The following is a 9,032-nucleotide window of genomic DNA, read 5'->3' on the forward strand; positions in this document are numbered from 1 at the left end:
GGAAAGCAGGGAATGAGTGCAGTCGGTTGTGGTGTGCCGAAACCGAGGATGAGGTAGGCCTGAGAAAGAAGAGGGCCTACCCAAGGAAAAGATATGGAAGAAATGAGTTGTAAATGAGTGGAGTGGTGGGAGGGTCAAAAGCTCAGACCTCAAATGATGCAGGAGCCAGGTAAGGGGAGTGCCCTAAATAGGCTGGAGGCGGACCTCAGCCCCTCCCACAAATCCAGGCAAATTGCCTTAATACTTGTGTAAGGGGCTTACGGTAGTACAGTGAAGAGCCCTGGGAAAGCAGGGAATGAGTGCAGTCGGTTGTGGTGTGCCGAAACCGAGGATGAGGTAGGCCTGAGAAAGAAGAGGGCAAAAATGGAAATAAACCAGTTTATTGTAGCCAATTGATATATCAATAGCTCAACCCAACATGTTTTGGAAAGCCACTCTTAACTCTTGTGTTGGATTGGAAATGTATTGCGCGTAAGCGGATGACTTCCAGCGCCCCAATTTCCTGATGACATGAGTGAGGATGTTGGCACTGGAGGCCGTGGACGTGGCTCCAATGCGAAAGGAGTGCCCCGAGTAGTTGGCTGCGTTGAGGCCTAGTTGTGTGAGGGATGACCTGACATGGGTCATGAAGGTGGTGGTGGTGAGTACCGAACCATGTAGTTGAAGTAGCGGTTGAGAGGGTAGAACTTGTGACGCTGATTGTAAGCATCCAGAACCCTGACTGGACACCATCTGTTGAGCGTGGGGTAATATGAAATGTTGACGGGTAAGTGCTGACTATTCTTGGAGTGAGGTAAGGGCAGGATGTAGTGATCCATGTGTTTCGACAAGTGGGAGACAAGAAGACAAGGTGAGGTTTGGGTCGTGGAGGCTGTAGTGAATTTCCCGGGACTCAGGAATCCGTAGAAGGCCAAGTAAATTGCCGTTTTGATGATGGAGTTGGTATCTGTTTCAAGAGGTGTGGCGTCCAGCAAGTCGGATAATGCTTTGAAGATATGATTGTTTATGGGTAGCCTCTGGGCTGGACGTGCGGGTTCCGTTTTCTGAATACCTCTGAGTATGGTTTTGATCTGGTGCGAGGACATGAAGCTGATGTTATTGGGGTGTATGATTAGCATATGATGTTGAAATGCCAGTGAGATATAGTTTAATGGTGTTGTATGACATTTGAGTTTGAGGTGGCAAAAAGAAGCAAACCCCGGAAGAGACGTCATGACAAAAGGGTGCGTGATGTTGTGTTCCAACAGGAACCTGTTGAATAGTGTGAACGCTCTGTCGTATGTTCTATGTGTATTGTCTGACAGTGCTAAGCGGGACAAAGACTGGCTATGCCGCATGATGCCTTCTAATCCAGAATGAGCTGTTGAAATGATGGAGTGATGGAGGCCGTGGGTGACGCTGATGGGAGAGCTTGATGAAATGCCTGAAATTTGACGCGAGACAGATTGTCAGCTGCCGTATTGCACACCCCCGGGACATGGGAACAATGTAAGAAGAAATTATTGCAAGCAGCCAACCAAGTAAGTCTCCGCAGAAACCTCACGATTGTGAGAGATTTGGAATGATCTTGTTGATGATCTGGCAGGTCGCCTGGTTGTCTGAATAGCACCGGACCGACATGTTTGCCCATGAATGACCCCACGCCACGGCAGCCGCCACGATGGGGTAGATCTCGAAAAGAGCTGAGGCAGTGGAGAATCCTTCCAAACCCCGGACCGCAGGAGGCCAGCTGCCCCACAGCCAATCGTTCCCAAAAATGGCCGCGAAGCCTGTGGTAGATGCCGCATCTGACCAGATAGAGGGGAAAGAGTCCGACAGCTGAGGGAGAAACAAGCTCCCGCCATTCCAGGTGGACAGAAATCTCCCCCACATGCCCAGATCTGCCGCAGCGTGGGCATCCAGGGACAACCTGTGCGAGTCGTGTAGGAAAAAGGGGAGAGGTGCAGGAGCCGTGATATAAATGAGCGACCCTGAGGTATGATGCGCATGGCAAAGTTCAGGGAGCCCAGCAGGGACTGCAGTTCTTTGTGGTTGCCGGTGCCGAGTTGAAGGTAGTTGTCTATGTGGGCGAGAATGTCCTGGATCTTCCCGGATGGCAAACTGGCTTGCATTGAGGCTGAATCCAACTGAGTACCCAGAAAAGGTGATGACCGTGTTTGGCCCTTCTGTCTTCTTGGTGGCGATGGGTACCCCAGGTTCCTCCTCCGGTATTATGTGCGCCGGGCTGACTTCTTGGTCCTTCAGGCTAACGGTCGGCGTGATCACTGGCAATCCGGCCGGCGCCGGTGACGCTGCCAGTGGTGGCCCTGCCAAGGAGAGGGTCGTGGTGACCGATTCCAGCCTCTCCAACCTGGCGTTGACTTTAGACATGGATGTCATTAGAGAGGACAGCATGGCATGTATATCCCCTGTGCTGGACTGGCTAGGTCCTTCCCCTGCCTCCCTGTTATCGGTTGGCGTGCGCAGCAGCCGGAAAAGCTCTGCTTTCCTCGCCGTGGCGGGGAAGGGAACATGCCGTCACCTTAACTCCGTCGTTATGCGCGGGATTGTCCAGGATCTGATGGGTGCTGGACTGGCTAGATCGTCTCCCTGGGTAGCAGTGACGGATCTAGCAGGGGTGCCAGGTAGGGAGAAGTTCTCTATCCCTTCCAGAGACATAGTAAAACAAAAACAGTTGATTAGCTTGGGGAAACACAGGATCGTGCTGGCAAGCTAGCTAGGCCGGACGGCGAAAAAATTATACTTGCATGGTGACAGATGAGGCCCTGCTAATTTGCCAAGCGGCTTGAGAGGCTCTACCTATGATTTGGCGCGAGGGGTTAATGAGGCCACTTGTGGTAGTGGCAGGAGCGTTGGCCTCTCGGTGACTGTAAGACAGGACTAGGGGAAGGGAGTGACAGGTGAGGTCCTCTCTATGCAACACGCGAGGCGGCTTACTAACGAGGTGGCGCGGTGGGTGGTTGCCTCTGTACGTTTGAGGCGGGGTGTCGGCCTCGCGGGACCACTAACTGATGGCGAAGCCAAGAAGGGGGGTAACCTAGTGGGATGATGGTGCCCCTACAGCCAGCACGCAGACCCTAACGGGACCATCCGAAATGTAAGAAAACCTTTGTTAATGCGCAGGTGAACGTACCTGGTAGCAAGAAAATTCTCCAGATACACGGTAGTGCAAACTATATTATAGGTTGACCGCCTGAAAAGGGGGAGGGTAGACATAAAATAGTATGATGAAATGTGAAATGCATTTTGTACATATAGCATGACCCGGAGGATCATGACGGTTGCCTGCGAAATGACAGCTTGCGCATGGTGTGACAAAGAGGCCTGCGGCGTGGCCGTATGCCTATGTGAAATGTGGGAACGTGCTGCTTGAAATCAAATGTTTTTTTTGTTTTTTTTGTTTTTTTTTTCTCGCCATGCGGCGGAATACTAGTAACCTCCTTTTCCTGTTTAACTTTTTTTTTTTTTTTGGGTTCCAGTTTAATGTGGGGGCTGCTGGGGTGAGTTTAATATGGAGGGTGCTCAGTTTGGGGCGTGCTGGATGCCACCCCGCTGCGCAGCCTGCGCAGGAGGGGGCATGCTATGGGAACCGCCCGCCCTGGAGTTCCGCCGGCCAGCTGAGCCGGACCGCCCGACGGCGGCTCCCCGCATCAGATGTACCGCGGACGGCCGCCGGGACACCGCGCACGCGCCGACGTATCGCCGCGCATGCGCAGTACCCCGGCCGCGCGTGTGCGCAGACCAGGCACCGGGACGCAGTCGGACGCTACTGGCCGCGCGGCAGGAGGAGCGGCGGAACGGACCGGAGGCAGTGGGGGGGGGGGGCGCCTGGAGCAGCAGTGCGGGCCCAGAAATGCTGATCATGGAGGGAGTGTGTGCCGTGTGCACTGCTACGGAAGGTTTGTGAGCAAGTGTGTGCACTTCTGGTCACTCTGTTTGCAATGAAACAACAAAGGGGGGGGGGGCATGAGTGTGATTTGCAGAAACGGCCGGGCCGGAGCTCCGCCGGCCAGGCCGGAGACCAGACCACCCGACGGCGGCTCCCCGCCTCAGACGCACTGCTGGACGGCCGCCGGGACACCGCGCATGCGCCGACGCTCCGACGCGCATGCGCCGTACCCCGGCCGCGCGTGCGCAGACCAGGCGCCGAGACGCGGCCGGCCGCCATCGGCCGCGCGGCAGGAGGAGCGGCGGAACATACCGGAGGTAGTGGGGGGGTGCCTGAACAGTGGCGTGCCCGTGACGCCGGACATGGAGGGAGGGTGTGTGCTGTGCACCGATGTGGAAGCCTATGTGAGCAAGTGTGTACTATTGGACATGTCGAATTTTTTACATGAAACAAGGTGGAGGCATGATTGTGAATGAATGTGGGGAAAAGGAAATGAGCAAAAATGGGGAATGAGCCCAGGAAACAACCTGCCTGCGCTGCAGGGGTGCTGACCGGAGTAGTGGTACGGTGTGACCAATTCTTCTTCATGAACAAAAGCATGACCGACATGAAATGATAGTGACTTGTAACGAGAAACCCGTGACATGAGTGCAAAGTTTGGTGAAATGAAATGAACCGGTACAGGGGGAAACCGCGAGGCCCCGGCTGTACCGTATGGATGACTCAGAAAACCACTGCCCGCATGCCGCAGGGGTGTTGACCGGAGTGGTGATACGGTGTAGATAATTTATGCATGAACAAGACATGACAGAAATGAAATGCTGGTGACTTGTGCGAGAAAGCCGTGACATTAGTGCAGCGTTTGGTGAAATGAATTGAACCGGTACAGGGGGCAACCGTGAGGCCCCGGCTGTACCGTATGGATGACTCGCAGTTTTAACGGGCAAACGTGACCCACAGTGAACCGAGTGAAGCCGGAAAAATAGAACCGAAATGCTTCAAATCCAGAACTGATGGCAACGAAAAACTCCCAGAAATCCAGCGACTCGCAGGTAACTCTCCAGAAACTTCACAAGCGACCTCCTCTCTCAAAGCTCAGACCTCAAATGATGCAGGAGCCAGGTAAGGGGAGTGCCCTAAATAGGCTGGAGGCGGACCTCAGCCCCTCCCACAAATCCAGGCAAATTGCCTTAATACATATATAGAGCCAATCTTTTAAAAAAACGGGAGTTGAAATGGATCCACACACTTAATTCACTTAAACCACATGGTTTAAATGTGGATTATAAAATCGGGGTGGGTTAAGTCTGTGGTTTGCCTCTTTGTTACATATTGTGTTGTCGACCGCATCCATGTGTACTATGTGTATTTTTTTTGTACAGGACAAAAATTATGTTCTTTATTAATTTTCATGTTTAATATAACAAAATAATTTTTTCTTTCTCTTTTTATTCTCTTTTTCATTCTCTTTTCTGCAGTGGGTGGGCCACGGAGTATGAAGTGAGGAAATATGGAGCTACATTTATGGACGGCATGCTCATATAAGGATTGTCTTTTATCCATAGCATAAGGGTCCATTCACACGTCCGTTTTTTCTTTCCTGATCTGTTCCGTTTTTTCTGGAACAGATCTGGACCAGATCTGGACCCATTCATTTTCAATGGGTCCTGGAAAAAAACGGACAGCACAATGTGTGCTGTCCGTTTCCGTTGTTCCGTTCCGCATGTCCGTTTAAATATAAAACATGTCCTATTCTTTTCCTGAAAAATCGGATCCTGGTACAATACAAAGTCAATGGATCCGCAAAAAACGGATGACATACGGATGTCATTCCGTATGACATCCGTTTTATACGGAATCCGTTCCTGGAAATTACATTTTAATATTTTTTTTTTTTTTAAAGAAATCCAAACAACTTTATTTGCTTATTGAAATTTATACATGTTTCCGTTTTTTGCGGATCCGCAAAAAACGGATGACATACGGATGACATACGGAAACATTTTCAGGAACAACGGATCCGCAAAAAACGGACAGAAAATCGGATTATAGAAAAATACTGACGTGTGAATGTAGCCTAAATCTCTTTATTTTTCTTGCTTTTGTATGAATTTGATGCTTTTGTAATCACAGTCCGTTGTGTACAATGGCAGGTACTTATGAGGAGATCCCTCCCTATTAGATGGCAATGGGTGGGCTTTGATCACAGATGCAGTGTGACCCTACACTAACATGTTGGTGCGCAACTGATCTTGGGTCACGGATGTGGGCTGCAGCTTGATATTGTTGCGTCCCGGATCTGAACTCACCCAGCCACCACTATAGGCCATAGAGCACTAATATGTGCCATTACCTTGCTTTGTTACACATCGGCTGTTAATATCAGAAGTATCTGGCAATAGAGGCAAGTTGCCCTGAACCAAGATGGCGTAAGATACATCAGAAGATCAACACGCAGTTGCGGTACTACAGGCATATCGCAACCCGGAAGTACGTAATATACGTCATTGAGACATGCGCAGTTGCGCTATAGGCACGCCGAACCGCATGGATTATGACAGCCGTCTATGCCATACATCCTCCTTCACCCTCCGTCTGCTTGACCTACGCAGTATGCATTAAGCACTTTATCAGCACATACAGCTGACACCCTTCACTAGATGATTGACAATTATCAATTTTTGTATACATTTTTGTACTTCACAGGATAATATATTCATTTTTACAATTGATTATTTATTGTATGATTATGCACTGAGGTTCACTATGAGATGTACTGTAAATGTGAGGCTACTTTCACACGAGCGTTCGGAGCGGATCCGTCTGATGTTTCATCAGACGGATCCGCTCCGATAATGCAGATGTTTGCATCCGTTCAGAACGGATCCGTCTGCATTATTACTTAGAAAATTTTCTAAGTCAGAAAGTAGCCTGAGCGGATCCGTTCAGACTTTACATTGAAAGTCTGGACGGATCCGCTCGCCTCCGCACGGCCAGGCGGACACCCGAACGCTGCAAGCAGCGTTCAGGTGTCCGCTCACTGAGCGGAGCGGAGGCTGAGCGCTGGCAGGCGGATGCATTCTCAGTGGATCCGCCTCCACTGAGAATGCATTAGGGCCAGACGGATGCGTTCGGGGCCGCTCGTGAGCCCCTTCAAACGGAGCGCACGAGCGGACACCTGAACGCTCGTGTGAAAGTAGCCTGACACATGTATTGTATTTTTTATCTAATTAATGTATTTATTATGAATCGATTACACATGCATTGCATATTGATTGTATTCACCCCACTGGTATATATATCCAGCATTTTGTCTGTACTCACTGCTTGAGAAAGGCTCACATACTGAGCCGAAACGTCGCTTGTCCCATATGGGTAAATAAAGTATTTTTTCATTTTTTACTTCCTGGAGTGCTGCCCTTTTTGTTATTTTTTATATATATATATATATACAGTACAGACCAAAATTTTGGACACACCTTCTTATTCAAAGAGTTTTCTTTATTTTCATGACTATGAAGGCATCAAAACTATGAATTAACACATGTGGAATTATATACATAACAAACAAGTGTGAAACAACTGAAAATATGTCATATTCTAGGTTCTTCAAAGTAGCCACCTTTTGCTTTGATTACTGCTTTGCACACTCTTGGCATTCTCTTGATGAGTTTCAAGAGGTAGTCCCCTGAAATGGTCTTCCAACAGTCTTGAAGGAGTTCCCAGAGATGCTTAGCACTTGTTGGCCCTTTTGCCTTCACTCTGCGGTCCAGCTCACCCCAAACCATCTCGATTGGGTTCAGGTCCGGTAACTGTGGAGGCCAGGTCATCTGGCGCAGCACCCCATCACTCTCCTTCATGGTCAAATAGCCCTTACTTTCAAAGTTTTCCCAATTTTTCGGCTGACTGACTGACCTTCATTTCTTAAAGTAATGATGGACACTCGTTTTTCTTTACTTAGCTGCTTTTTTCTTGCCATAATACAAATTCTAACAGTCTATTCAGTAGGACTATCAGCTGTGTATCCACCTGACTTCTCCTCAACGCCACTGATCGTCCCAACCCCATTTATAACGCAAGAAATCCCACTTATTAAACCTGACAGGGCACACCTGTGAAGTGAAAACCATTTCAGGGGACTACCTCTTGAAGCTCATCAAGAGAATGCCAAGAGTGTGCAAAGCAGTAATCAAAGCAAAATGTGGCTACTTTGAAGAACCTAGAATATGACATATTTTCAGTTGTTTAACACTTGTTTGTTATGTATATAATTCCACATGTGTCAATTCATAGTTTTGATGCCTTCAGTGTGAATCTACAATTTTCATAGTCATGAAAATAAAGAAAACTCTTTGAATGAGAAGGTGTGTCCAAACTTTTGGTCTGTACTGTATATTAGGCTAATTTCACACTAGCGTTTTTACTGGATCCTGCAGGGTTCAGCAAAAACGCTTCCGTTACTGATAATACAACCATCTGCATCTGTTATGAACGGATCCAGTTGTATTATCTATAACATAGCCAAGACGGATCCGTCATGAACTCCATTGAAAGTCAATAAAGGATGGATTTGTTTTCTATTGTGGCAGATTGTGGCAGAGAAAATGGATCCGTCCCCATTGACTTGCATTGGGGGTCATGCTGGATCCATCTTGCTCCGCATCCCAGGATGGAAAGCAAATTACAACATGTTGTGGTTTGCTCGCCGGTATGGGAACGCAACTAAACGGAATGGAATGCATTTTGGAGCACTCCGTTCTGTTCAGTTCAGTTTTGTCCCCATTGACAATGAATGGGGACAAAACTGAAGCGTTTTTTTTCCCGGTATTAAGCCCCTATGACGAATCTCAATACTGGAAAACTAAAACTCTAGTGTGAAAGTAGCCTTATACACTGCTCAAAAAAATAAAGGGAACACAAAAATAACACATCCTAGATCTGAGTTAATTAAATATTCTTCTGAAATACTTTGTTCTTTACATAGTTGAATGTGCTGACAACAAAATCACACAAAAATGGAAATGGAATCAAATTTTTCAACCCATGGAGGTCTGGATTTGGAGTCACACTCAAAATTAAAACACACTACAGGCTGATCCAATATTTGATGTAATGTCCTTAAAACAAGTCAAAATGAGGCTCA

Source organism: Bufo bufo, chromosome 8 (assembly GCF_905171765.1).
Source record: "Bufo bufo chromosome 8, aBufBuf1.1, whole genome shotgun sequence".
Taxonomy (NCBI): domain Eukaryota; kingdom Metazoa; phylum Chordata; class Amphibia; order Anura; family Bufonidae; genus Bufo; species Bufo bufo.